The sequence below is a fragment of the Stomoxys calcitrans genome, chromosome 3 (assembly GCF_963082655.1).
Source record: "Stomoxys calcitrans chromosome 3, idStoCalc2.1, whole genome shotgun sequence".
Taxonomy (NCBI): domain Eukaryota; kingdom Metazoa; phylum Arthropoda; class Insecta; order Diptera; family Muscidae; genus Stomoxys; species Stomoxys calcitrans.
The window spans coordinates 29,117,428-29,131,710 of NC_081554.1; the positions used below are offsets into that span (position 1 = coordinate 29,117,428).

At 37.3% G+C, this 14,283-nt stretch overlaps 1 protein-coding gene across 2 annotated transcripts in view; it reads left to right on the top strand.

Annotated features, from left to right (window-relative positions):
- The window catches only part of LOC106096333 (glyoxylate reductase/hydroxypyruvate reductase), a 40,453-nt gene that overhangs the window by 8,695 nt on the left and 17,475 nt on the right, over positions 1–14,283 (top strand). The window contains exon 1 of one of the 2 annotated variants that reach the window (XM_013264031.2): positions 13,956–14,063. The exons of the other annotated variant lie outside the window; for it this stretch is intronic. The gene's annotated coding sequence lies outside the window, so the exon portion shown is untranslated. Of the gene's footprint in view, positions 1–13,955; positions 14,064–14,283 lie in introns of those variants that run through there. 2 annotated transcript variants of the gene reach the window in all.

Genomic DNA, 14,283 nt, shown 5'->3' on the forward strand with positions numbered 1-14,283 from the left:
ACATTTTTCTTCTTTAATTTTACTCCAAGGGAACCTTGCAACAAACGAAGTGTATACCATGGGGTATGAGTTGACAAATGCGCATGTTTTCCCATTTTCCTATGGGGGTTTTCTTTTTCCATTTTCCTTATGTACATGCACAAACGTACCCCTGAAAGCTCGAGAAGGGGCAACTTGAAGTTCCCAAATGCTTGTCCACAACCACAATACCTCCATGACGAATTATGCAAACCAATTCAATTGTTGCTTCCAGTCACAAGGAAATGATTCAACTTAGAAATGAAATTGAATTTTGTAATGCAGACATAAAATTGAAATTGAAGTTGTTACAACAATTTAGACAAACATAAAAATTTCATTTGAATTGAGTAGGCATCCGTTAAATGATGACTGGTTGCTACGATATTGTGTCTGCAATGAATGGGGAAAAAATTAAGTTTTAATTAAAATCGGCAAAATTTGGAAATCAAATCTACAGCCTGGTACTGACCTCGAATTTTTGCCCGAACAACTGGCAAAAAGCAGAATAACAAAGTAAAAGCGTGCTAAGTTCGGCCGGGCAGACTCTTGGGAACCCACCACCATGGATTCTGCTAAAAATTTATTCAAAATAAATTTAGTTAAAGGGCATGATTTAATTCTACCTACCAAACTTCTGTCAAATCAGCAAAAATTAAAGCTTCAAGGAATCGAACAAGGATGATCGAGAGACCGGTTAACATGGGACCTACATCAGGTTATGGACCGATTTGGACCGAATTACGCACAGTTGTTGGAGGTCATAACGAGTGATAGGGTGTCATGGATAGAGTGAATAGGGTGTCCCTTAGGCCACCCTATCGCAGTGGGTGGGCACGACGTGTTTTGTTACGATATCCAATAACTGTGCCAAGTATGGTTCAAATCGGTCCATAACCTTATATAGCTGTCATATAAACCGATCTTGGGTCTTGACTTCTTGAGCCTCTAGAGGGCGCAATTCTTATCCAATTTGAATGAATTTTGGCACGTAGTATTTTGTTATGATATCCAACAACTGTGCCAAATATGGTTCAAATCGGTTCATAACCTGATATAGCTGCCATATAAACCGATCTGGGATCTTGACTTATTGAGCCTCTAGAGGTCGCAATTCTTATCCAATTTGAATGAATTTTGGCATATAGTATTTTGTTATGATATCCAACAACTGTGCCAAATATGGTTCAAATCGGTTCATAACCTGATATAGCTGCCATATAAACCGATCTGGGATCTTGACTTCTTGAGCCTCTAGAGGTTGCAATTATCATCCGATTTGCCTGAAATTTTGTGCGACGGATCCTCTCATGACCATCAATATACGTGTTTATTATGGTCTGAATCGGTCTATAGCTTGATACAGCTCCCATATAAATCGACCTCTTTATTTTACTTCTTGAGCCCCCAAAGGGCGCAATTCATATTCGAATTGGTTGACATTTACAAATCTGCTAGAAACTTTATTTTTGGCGAAAAACTTTTCAAAAATTTAGTTTGTACTTTGATTCACATTTATTACCATTTTCAGCATAGCTGTAGCCTAACAATAGTTCCAACTTTCAGAATTTTCTCGCCACTTTGTACCTCTGACTCCAGAAAAGTCATTCGGTGTTGAACAGAGCCAAAACTCTAACTTTCAAATTGGCGTTTTTCCCCTTACTCCTCCTTCCAGTAGAAAGCCATTAATACACCACCCTTGTAACGCATTATTTAACACCCCATCACAAAGGCCGTCTATCTGGCCACAAACACCTTTTGTGTTGATACGAAGTGCTACCAAAGCCATATTCGAGCAGTCAGACATATGTAGTAATTTTCACCATGTGTGTCCTCCATACGCCAGTCTGTTGGTCTTTTGTCTAGCCCCCATATGATATTTAAGCTGTGATAACATGCCACACACTCACTACACTTGCAATTCGTAGCCATGCCACATCATCATTGTGCCTTTGATTCTCCTGCTTGGCCTTTTTCATTTTATCTTTTTTAAGGTGGAGAAATTTCACACACAACAAATAATGCCCGATTTCTGGCTCTTTTCTGGTGCTCACACCGAAATGCCTTTTGAAAGAGGTTAAATCAAGCAAAGGAAACCTGCTGGAAAACCTGAGAACCGGATAGATTGCGGACAAAAATGAGAAAAATTTTTGTGTGTTTCTGGAAAAAGTACACAAAAACATGCTTGCCACTTTAACTCGAAAGCAAACAAAGACAGCAAGTACGTATGTATGTATGTATAGGTGAGATTACCCGACCCTATCCAGTAGAGCTGGCATGTATACACGTAATACCCCAGTTGCCTATCAGTTGCCTATCAACCAAAAGCGAGACCATTCACCAAAAATCAGGGGCAATGGAAAAATGAAAATGGAATGGAAACAACACCATACTCGAGTAAAGAAATGTTAAAGGGCTTGGTCGAACATCATATATGTCCCAAAGGCTAACATCGGTACTAAATTTTTATGAAAAAAAAAATTTGGGTAAAAAATTTTTTCTAAAAAAAGAATTTCGCTACCAAATTTTCTCCAAAAAAAAATTTCGTTAACAATTTTTTGTAGAAAAACTGTCAGTACCAAATATTTCCAGAAATATTTTCGGTACCAAATTTTTTATAGAAAAAATTTCGGCGCCAAATTTTTTATAGAAAAAATGTCGGTACCAAATTTTTTATAGAAAAAATTTCGCTACCAAATTTTTTATAGAAAAAAATTCGCTACCAAATTTTTTATAGAAAAAATTTCGCTACCAAATTTTTTATAGAAAAAAATTCGCTACTAAATTTTTTATAGAAAAAAATTCGCTACCAAATTTTTTATAGAAAATATTCGCTACAAAATTTTTTATAGAAAAAATTTCGCTACCAAATTTTTTATAGAAAAAATGTCGCTACCAAATTTTTTATAGAAAAAATTTCGCTACCAAATTTTTTATAGAAAAAATTTCGCTACCAAATTTTTTATAGAAAAAATTTCGCTACCAAATTTTTTATAGAAAAAATTTCGCTACCAAATTTTTTATAGAAAAAATTTCGCTACCAAATTTTTTATAGAAAAGATTTCGGTACCAAATTTTTTATAGAAAAAATTTCGGTACCAAATTTTTTATAGAAAAAATTTCGGTACCAAATTTTTTATAGAAAAAATTTCGGTACCAAATTTTTTATAGAAAAAATTTCGGTACCAAAAATTTTTTATAGAAAAAATTTCGGTACCAAATTTTTTATAGAAAAAATTTCGGTATCAAATTTTTTATTTACATTTGTTTACAGAAAAAATTTCGCTACCAAATTTTTTTATAGAAAAAATTTCGCTACCAAATTTTTTTATAGAAAAAATTTTGCTACCAAATTTTTTTATAGAAAAAATTTTGCTACCAAATTTTTAGTAGAAAAAAATTTCGCTACCAAATTTTTAATAGAAAAAATTTCGCTACCAAATTTTTTATACAAAAAAATTCGTATCAAATTTTTTATAGAAAAAATTTCGGTACCAAATTTTTTATAGAAAAAATTTCGCTACCAAATTTTTTGTAGAAAAAAATTCCAAACCAATCGTATGATGTAGAGTAAACAAATTCCTGGAGAAAGAGTATGCAAACGACTCGTGTACTCTTGCAGTTGTCAGAGGGTAATGTGTGTTTGCATCTTTGGGTGTGTGTGTGTGTGTCTGTTTGCATGCCCTTATGGATACGACTCCATTTATTGCAGTGCATCTGTTAGGCTACCCCATGTGCCATTTTGCCATTTGCGGAGGTGCGTGGGCGTTTTTAGGAGTCTCATGGGATATCCCCAACTGGTATTTTGAACAGGCCCACAGCTTAAATAGGTGGCGTTTTTGTGCATCTGCTGCATTTAATTTTGTTTTGTCTCCACTGCTACTCCAAGAGCAGGAACGGCTGCAACAACAATGGCAATGTCTGGTTCAAACAAATGAACTGTACCAACAGCATTGGGTATTCATACACAAAGCCTCAACAAATGAGGAGCTATGGGTACAGAAACGTTTGTCTTTGGCAATGTTACTCTGCTTTAGGTTATTGGTAGTGCTGAGGTTGTTGTTTTTTTGTTTTTGCTTCGATATAAAATGCAATTGAGATTTTGCTTGCCGAAGGCGAAGGTAGAATTATAAATCATTTGAGTCACGCTAAGGCTTTATGTACCTAGCTGGCTCATCACAGCCATGCTTCGAACGGGAAGTAATTGTGTTCTCGTGTTCCTTATTACACCTTCATGTAGTTAGGCCTCGATTTGAACTGAAATTGAAACCTGATTAAGTCGTCACAAATTTGAAATTCCAAAATCGATCTTTGTTGTAAGCGAAACTTATATGATAATGCTTTTCTATTAATGACCGTGAGTTTTCTTGTTAAATACACTTAGAAAAAAAAAAAAATAAATAAATAGAGCAAACATTTTAACTATAGACTTAAAAATGGCTAAACCGATTTTCATTAAATTTTCACAGGATGGGGGGACGCCCGATCCCAAAACCCACCCATTTTCCAAAACGCCAGATCTCGAAGATGCGTGTATCAATTTAAACAAAATTTTGTATGCCACCTTATGGTACCCCAAAAACACGAGATTGGTAAACAATTTTTGGGTCAAATATACCGGGGGGACGTCCCATCCCAAAACCCACCCGGACGGTCATGCATATCGATTGGACAATATGGATATCAAAAGAAAGGTATTTATGAGTAGAGTAAAAAATTGGCACACAAATTTCGCCCAAAGTGTTCGGGGGGTCCCCCACCCCCAAAAAACCCCCAACAGGACTCTTTCACCGCTTTTGGCAATATGGGTATGAAATGAAAGGTGTTTTGAAGTAGAGTACAAATGTGGCATAAAAATGTATTCATTGGTGAATGAGGGGCCTCCCCACCCTCAAAACCCCCCAACAAGACTCTTTCAACACTTTTGGGTATGAAATGAAAGGTGTTTTGAAGTAGAGCACATGTGGCATAAAAATGTATTAATTGGTACATGAGGGGTCTCCCCACCCCTCCGCACGGACATGTTTACCGACTGGGACAATAGGGGTATCAAACAAAAGGTATTTAAAAGTAGATTACGAACTTAGTATACAAATTTCGCACAAAGTGTTCGGGGGGTCCCCCACCCAATAAAAACCCCCCAACAGGACTCTTTCACTGCTTTGGGCAATATGGCTATCACATGGAAGGTATTTTAAAGTAGAGTTCAAATCTGACATACAAATTTATTCCTTGGTGTCTGAGGGAACTCCTCACCCCCAAAACCCCCCAACAGGACTCTTTCACCGCTTTGGGTAATATGGGTATCAAATAAAAGGTGTTTCAAAGTAGGGTGCAAATGTGACATAAAAATGTATTCATTGGTGGATGAAGAGATATGTCAGAGTGCAATACCTCTCCTCCTATCCTACCCAAAAAAAATAATATATGAAGGCCGATTAGGATAGTTTAGGACATCAATAAAAGGTATTAGAGTACACTTTTTACTCTCGAATTGAGATAGACACAGGAGAAATTACGGATGTTTAAAAATTTGGTATCCCAAGTGGTAGCTTTGAAATATGCTTTTGAATGTAGATAACCAAGACAAAAAAGTAATTTGTATGGATCTGAACGAGATCCGATGGCCTGAGCATCTTAATAGTCACCTTCAAAATGCTTGACAATTTACAATAGGACAAAACAAAATCGTGCTCTAGCACGATGCCGATATTATTACAGAGTCCGCCCCCTTGAATACTTTAGGCATAGGCATTTGATATTAGAAAAGGATTTCGATAGCCAATCTTGAGGCCAAGTGTTTGGGGGTCGTCTCATCGCATAAACTCCCCCTAAACCAATGGCTATTGGCGCTCAAATAAAAGAAATTTGAGAGTAAATCACGATGCTGATAGTTTTTAGGCCCCACCTAAACTGTCCCTAAATCGCGCATATATACCGACTATAGCAATATATAGCTCGAATGTGATTTTTGGGAGTAGAGTATGAATCTGATATCAACTTTCCACTTTCGGGGCAAAGGATTTGGCTCCAGATCTCGGAAATGGGTGGGGCAATTTAAAATTTAGTTAGTTTATAATAACTCAAAAACAGAAATTGGGTATCCTTATTTAGGTAGGGATACCTATGGGGACGGCGCCACCTCCAAAGTCCGCTAAATGGAAATACAAACCAATAATGACAATATGGGGTTCAAATTAAAGGTATTTGAGACTAGAGAACGAATCTGGTATATGACGGTCCACCACACCCTCAAATATACCACCATACCGGATTTATTTATAGACCATAGCAATATAAGGCTCTAATTATATCCACATTGGGGCGAAATATTTGAAAGGCCTTACCAGTACACCCAAACAGGACTTTTTTTCCTGACAGTGCCAGTACAGGGTTCAGATAAGAGAGTGAGAGAAGGCACAGCGGAGCGGGCCCTGTCCAGCTAGTCTATTATATAAAACTTAATGTGTATGTGTTTGTCTGTATGTTTGTTTGGTTGTTCCGAACAGACACGATTTTCTTGAAATTTTCACAGATTGTGTAGGATGGTCTGGAAGGAGCAATAGGTTATATAATTTTTTGATATCGGAAGGGGTGCGGACCCTCCCCCTTGCCCCAATAGCACCGACTAAAAGCAAAAGTAGACCGATCGAGACATTATGTGACTCAAATGAAAGGCATTCGAGAGTAGAATGCTAACTTAATATTAAAAATTGGGTCCACATACCAACGGGGGCGCCCCGCCCCAAAATCCCCTCAAATAGGCATAGACTCGAAAACAGCTGAACCGATTTCCTTGAAATTTTCACAGATTGTGTAGGATGGTATGGAAGGAGCAATAGGTTATATAATTTTTTGATATCGGAAGGGGTGCGGTCCCACCCCCTTTCCACAATAGCACCGACTAAAAATAAAAGTAGACCGATCGGGACAGCATGTGACTCAAATGAAAGGCATTCGAGAGTAGAGTGCTAACTTGATATTAAAAATTGGGTCCATATACCTTGGCTCAGTTATTGGAAATCATAACAGAACTTGAATGTGTAAAATTTTAGCTAAATCGGACTAAAATTGCGGCTTTCAGGGGCTGAAGATGTCAAGTCGAAAGATCGATTTACATCGGAGCTATATGAGATTTTAGATCTATCGACTGAACTTAGAAAAGTTGTTGGAAGTCATAACAGAACACTATCTGCAAACTTTCAGCCAAATCGGACAAAAATTGCTGCTTGTAAGAACTCAAGAATTCAAATCGGGAGATGGGTTTACATGGGAGCAATATCAGGTTATAGACCGATTCGGACCGTACTAAATACAGTTGTTGAAAGTCACAAAAGGACACTACATGCAAAGTTTCAGCGAAACTGGACAAAAATTGCGGCTTGTAAGGGCTCAAGAAGTCAAATCGGGAGATCGGTTTATATGGGAGCTACATCACGTTATAGACCGATTCGGACCATACTTAACATAGTTGTTGGAAGTTGTAATAGAACACCACATGCTAAATTTCAGTCAAATCAGACAAAATTTGTGGCTTGTAAGGGCTCAAAAAGTCAAATCGGGAGATCGGTTTATATGGGAGCTATATTAGGTTATAGATTGATTTGAACCGCACTCGGCGCAGATGTTGAAAGTCAGTACAGAACCTTATGTGCACATTTTCAGCCAAATCGGATAAAAATTGCGGCTTCCAGGACCTCAAGATGTCAAATCGGTTATATGGGAGCTATATCTAAATCTGAACCGATATAGCCCATTTGCAATATCCAACGACCTACATCAATATTAATTATCTGTGCAAAATTTTAAGCGGCTAGCTCTATGCGTTCGATTGCTATCGTGATTTCGACAGACGGGGGGATATAGATCGACTCAGAACATCGAGACGATCAAATTATTCGATGTGTTTGTAACACCTCCGTAAGGCCAAAATTAAAAATATTTTTAAAATATTATTTAATACACAAAACTTAAATAATTAATGAATTCGTCATAACAGCTTGGAATATTGTCATTAACAAAAATATGAGAGAGTCTGTCATAAATGTATTCACTGACGACTTGTTCGTTCACAAAGTCGCTTAAAATGTCATGCATGATTTTCATAACAACTGTATGAAAATGTCATCAAAGATTTGTAGGGGCTGTTGACTATATTTTTTCAACATTTTAACTTGGTCATGCACCCTTCTTTTTAGACGCCTTGACGACGCGGCCAGCTGGGGTTGTACATCATCAGCATACATTTGCATATTACATGTCTCAGGAACATCGGGAAGGTCATTTATAAAGGGTGATTTTTTAGCTATTATCTTTTTGACAACACTGATTTTTTTTGTTTCACTGTCAAATATCTTCAGTTTGGTCTGTAATTCGACCAAGAAACGTCTTACAAACGAACAACGCTTGCAAATTATTGAATTTTATTATCAAAATGCATGCGCGCTTCTTCCAATTTATGGACGAAGCTGCTTTTTGTCTCAATACATAACAGTACATAACTAAACAGAATTGTCGATTTTGGAGTGAAGATCAGCCAGAAGCATTGCAAGAGCTACCAATACATCAAGAAAAAGCCACAGTTTGGTGTGGTTTATGGGCTGGTGGCATCATTGGACCGTACTTCTTCAAAGATTATGCGAATCGTAAGGTAACTGTGTGTGAGCGCTACCGTGAGATGATATCCAACTTTTGCAACAGTTTGACTTGCATGACATGTGGTTTCAACAAGACGGTTCCACATGCTACACAGTACGCGTAACAATGGACATATATGGAGAGGTGAGTCCGGTGAGTCAGGCTGCCTAGATAGTGATATTTAATGACTAAAGCTATAGTATATCATGTTTTCTAAAAATAGGATTTAATTCATGGGCACCCACTGCGCTTGATTAAATTGCAAAAATACTTTCCATGACATCACTTATATCGTCACAGCGGAATGACAACTCATTTTCAATGGAAGGGAGTATGAAGACAGGAGTAGACTTTGGTAAAAGTGTTGGAATTATTCACTGCTATGAAGTGTTCGTTTAACTTATTTATATCTTTGATACAGTGGTTTGTTTTGCCCCAATTCCGATGTCATGAATTGCCTTACATTTCGACTTACCATTTAGAGCACACTTAAACTTTTTGCCATGACTTTGGTATTTGGCCAAATTGTGGTTGAGTACAACAGCACGTCTTGCAGATTTGAATATATCATGAAGTTCAGACGTTTACTATTTCCGATCAAACGTCTAATTGCAATATTGATCCACGGCTGCTGTTTTACTATCTTAGTTTTAATAGGGACTCAATAGTTGTAGATCATATTGATGTTGTCTTGGAGGTACTCAAGCTAGTCTTCGACATCGACAAACGAATATAGAACGTCCCAGTAGATATCATCAATATTTCAGTAGACATCGTCATATTTTTTAAATCGCGGTAAGTGTATTCCTTAGACTTAGTTTCAACATAAGTATCGTGGGTTTAAAACAGAATATCATGTTTTAAAAATTCGGGAGCGCGTAACTGATCATAGTTGAGTATTTTAGATTTGTTATTAACAAAAACTATGTCTAGTAAACTTACAATTAATTGTACCAGTAAAATGTGTGGGTAAATTGATATCGCTGGTAAATAGATGCACAACAAGTAAAAGCATACTAAGTTTGGCCGGGCCGAATCTTATATACCCTGCACCATGGATCGCAGTTGTCAAGTTCTTTGAATAACTTTTTCAAATAGAAAAGCACCAGTCATAAAAAAATTTCATACAAATCGAGTAATAATTGCGCCCTCCAGAGGCTCAAAAATTCAAACTGGGAGATCGGTTTATATAGCGACTATATCATGTTACGGACTGATTAAGACTATACTTATCACAGTTGTTGGAAGTCAAAATAAAACATTTTATGTTAAATTTCGGCCAAATCGGATAAGAATTGCGCCCTCTAGAAGCTTAAAATGTCATGAGCCACGATCGGTTCATATGGCATCTATTGGGTTGCCCAAAAAGTAATTGCGGATTTTTTATATAGTCGGCGTTGACAAATTTTTTCACAGCTTGTGACTCTGTAATTGCATTCTTTCTTCAGTCAGTTATCAGGTGTGACTTTTAGTTTGCTTTAGAAAAGAAGTGTAAAAAAAGTATATTTGATTAAAGTTCATTCTAAGTTTTATTAAAAATGCATTTACTTTCTTTTAAAAAATCCGCAATTACTTTTTGGGCAACCCAATATATCAGGTTATGGGCCGATTTGAACCATACTTGGCATAGTTGTTGGAAGTCATAACAAAACACGCTATGCAAAATTGGATAGGAATTGTGCCCTATAGAGGCTCAAAATGTCTAATTGGGGGATCGGTTTATATGGCGACTATGTCGGGTGATCGACTTACTTAGACTATACGTCGCTCAGTTGTTGGAACTTATACCAGAACACTTCGTGCAAAATTTCAGCTAAATCGGATACGAATTGTGCCCTCTAGAAACTCTAGAAGTCAAGACCCAATGTCGGTTTCTATTACAGCTGTATCGGGTTATCAACCGATTTAGACGAAACTTGCTTCAGTTTTCGGAAGTGATACCAGAACACCATGTGTAAAATTTCAGCCAAATCGTATGAGAATTGCGTCCTCTAGAGGCTCAAGAAGTCAAGACCCAATATCGGTTTATATGGCAGCTATATCAAAACTTGGACCGATTTGGCCCATTTACAATCCCAACCGACCTACTAATAAGAAGTATTTGTGCAAAATTTCAATCGCCTAGCTTTACTCCTTTACTCGACAGACGGACGAACGGACATTGCTAGATCGACTTAAAATGTCATGACGATCAAGCATATATATACTTTATAACGGTCTTAGATGCATATTTCGAGGAGTTACAAACGGAATGACGAAATTTTTATGCCCCCCTCCTATGGTGGAGGGTATAACAAGTAAAAAGGTGTTAGGTTCGGCCGGACCGAACTTCGGATACCCACCACCTCTGGTATATATGTAAACCAGTTTTCGTTAGAATCCGGTAAAAGTGCGATATTTATGCACCTATAGCAGCTACAACGAAATATGGTCCGATTTGGACCAAATTCGGCCGGGCATTGAGTGGTCTAGATACAAGTCAATGTTCAATTTTGTAGAACAAAATATTGGTCTTTTTGGTAGCTTTATCCAAATATATATCGATCTGAACCATATAGGACAGGGATGTCGAAAAGCCTAACATATCACATGTCAAATTTCAGCGAAATCGGATAATAAATGCACCCTTTGAGGTGCCAAGATCTTGAATTGAGAGATAGGTCAATATGTTCCCTAGTTTTCATATACAAGTACGGTTTCAACTAAATCAGGCTTTTTATGGGACTAAGACCCAACATTGGAAGATCGGTCTATATAGCAGCTATATCTAAATATAATCTTATCTGAACCATATTTTGATCGAAATCGGGTAATAAATAAAGGTTTTATGGGCTGCAGGTCCTTAATCGGCAGATTGGTCTATATGGCTGCTTTATCTAAATATAGTCCGATCTTAACCATATCTATATCGGATGTCGAGAGGCTTAAAACTGCCAACTGTTTCAAATGTCAGTGAAATCGGGTAATGAATAAAGGTTTTATGGGCTTCAGGCCCTTTATCGGGAGATCGGTCTATATGACAGCTTTATCCAAATATAGTCCGAATATTTGTCCGATTTGGCTGAAATTTTGCACATAGTGCTCTGTTATGACTTCCAACAACTGTAGCAAGTACAGTGCAAATCGGTCAAGAAACTGATATAGCTCCTATATAAACTGATCACCCAATGTGACTTCCTGAGTCCTTACAAGCCACAAGTTTTGTCCGATTTGGCTGAAATTGTGCAGCCGGTGTTCTGTTACGACATCCAACAACTGTGCCAAATACAGTCCAAATCAGTCTATAACCTGATATAGCTACCATATAAACCGATATCTCGATTATCCTTGTTCGGTTCCTAGAAGCATTAATTTTGCCGGCTTGACAGAAGTTTGGTATGCAGAATAAAATTTGCCATTCAACTAAATTTATTTTGCATACATTTTTATACGAATCCATGGTGGTGGGTTTCCAAGATTCGGCCCGGTCGAACTTAGCACGCTTTTACATGTTTTTTTATACCCTACACCACTTCTGTGGTACAGGGTATTATAACTTTTTGAATTAGTTTGTAACACCCAGAAGGAGGAGAGATAGACCCATTAATAAGTATACCGATCGACTCAGAATCATTTTCTGGTTCGATTTAGCCGTCCGTCTGTCCGTCCCTCTGTCTGTCTGTCCGTCCGTCTGTCTGTCCGTCTGCCCATGTTAAATTGTGTACAAAGTACAGGTCGCAGTTTTCATCCGATCATCTTCAAATTTGGTATGGACATGTTTTTCGGCCTGGAGACGAAGCTTATTGAAATTGGAAAAAAAATCGGTTCAGATTTGGATATAGCTCTCATATATATGTTCGTCCGATTTGCAGTAATACTGCAATAAAATGGTCATTTGTAAACCGATTCTCTCGAAATTTGGCATGAAGGATCTTCTTACGACTGTTGATATTACCGGTGAATTTCTTGGAAATCGGTTCAGATTTAGATATAGCTCTCATATGTATATATCGCCCGATTTTCACTCCTAGAGCCACTGCAAGCACATTTATTGACAAATCTTGCCAAAATATTGCACAACGCTTTGCTTGATGACTATCACAAAATACATAGGGTTTGGTCGAAATCGGTTCAGATTTAGATATAGCTACCATATATATGTTCGTCCGATTTCCAGTAATATTGCAATAAAATTGTCTTTTGTTAACCGATTTTCTCAAAATTCGGTAGAAAGGATTTTCTCTTGACTCTCAATATTACTGGTGAATTTCTTGTAAATCGGTTCAGATTTAGATATAGCTCTCATATGTGTATATCGCCCGATTTTCATTCCTAGAGCCACTGCAAGCACATTTATTGACCAATCTTGCCAAAATATTGCACAACGCTGTCCTCGACGACTGCCACAGTATCTGAGGAGTTTGCTCGAAATCGGTTCAGATTTAGATATAGCTCCCATACATATGTTCGTCCGATTTGCAGTAATATTGCAAAAAAGTGATCATTTGTTATCCAAATTTTGTCGAAATTTAACAGGAAGGATTTTCTTATGACTCTCAATATTACTGGCGAATTTCATAGAAATCGGCCCAGATTTAGATATAGCTGTCATATATGTATATCGCCAGATTTTCACCCCAAGAGCCGCTTCAAGCGCATTATTTGACCAATCTTCCCATATATATGTTCGTCAGATTTTGGGTCATTTGCAAAAATGTTGTCATTTGTCAGCCATAGTTATTAATGTTTGACCATATTTGATCGCCAAGGTCTATCAAAATTGGTTTAGAATTAGATATAGCTCCCACATTGTACTTATAGGCTAGGGGTAGGGTACTATACAGTCGGCACCGCCCGACTTTTCCCCTTCCTTACTGGTTTTTTTTACTATGCCTCTATAAGTCGTCAACGTGTCAATATTCCCTTAACCTTTAATACAACAATACCTCAGTTTTTGTTATGCCGGTTGGTATATGGCCCCATTTCATTTAGAAAATCCCCCACTGTGGCAATGAAAACGGGTATATTATCATTCTATAATGCAATATTTATAACTATAACAACAACAAAGTCGACAACAACCAGCAGCATATACTTTTAAAATTCACCTTAGCCAGCCAGCAATAGACGCGTGGAGATAACATAGTCAAAATGAGTAACTCCAAACACTTCAAACTAAAAACCCATATCTAATCGAAGAGAAACATCAGTTGGAAGAGGAAAAAACCGAACAACACAGCGAACCAATACAATGATTATTATTATAGGCAAGTTGGAACTTTTTGACTAATCGAACGCAATCCACAGCAATATTAACAGTCCCAACCGATCATTGTTGAATTCAGTAAACATTTGAACTCGAAAGGGTATAGAACACAACACATTAAAAATTGTGTAAGGAAGAGCTATTCAATTGAAAATTGTTCGAGGTGAGTTAAAAAAAAAAAAAAGTGTAAAAAGTTTGCTTTTTTATATTAATGGGAGGGGGTTTCGTGCCAGGCACTTGTTTCTACTGCTCTGTTTTGTTTTTTTGTATTCACAATTAAGAGAGTGTTGTTTTACTGATTAGTTTATCTTGCCGGGTAGGGATGCCAATACGGATTAGTATTTGGAAGTATTTACGTGGCTGACAATTAAACCTGATATTTG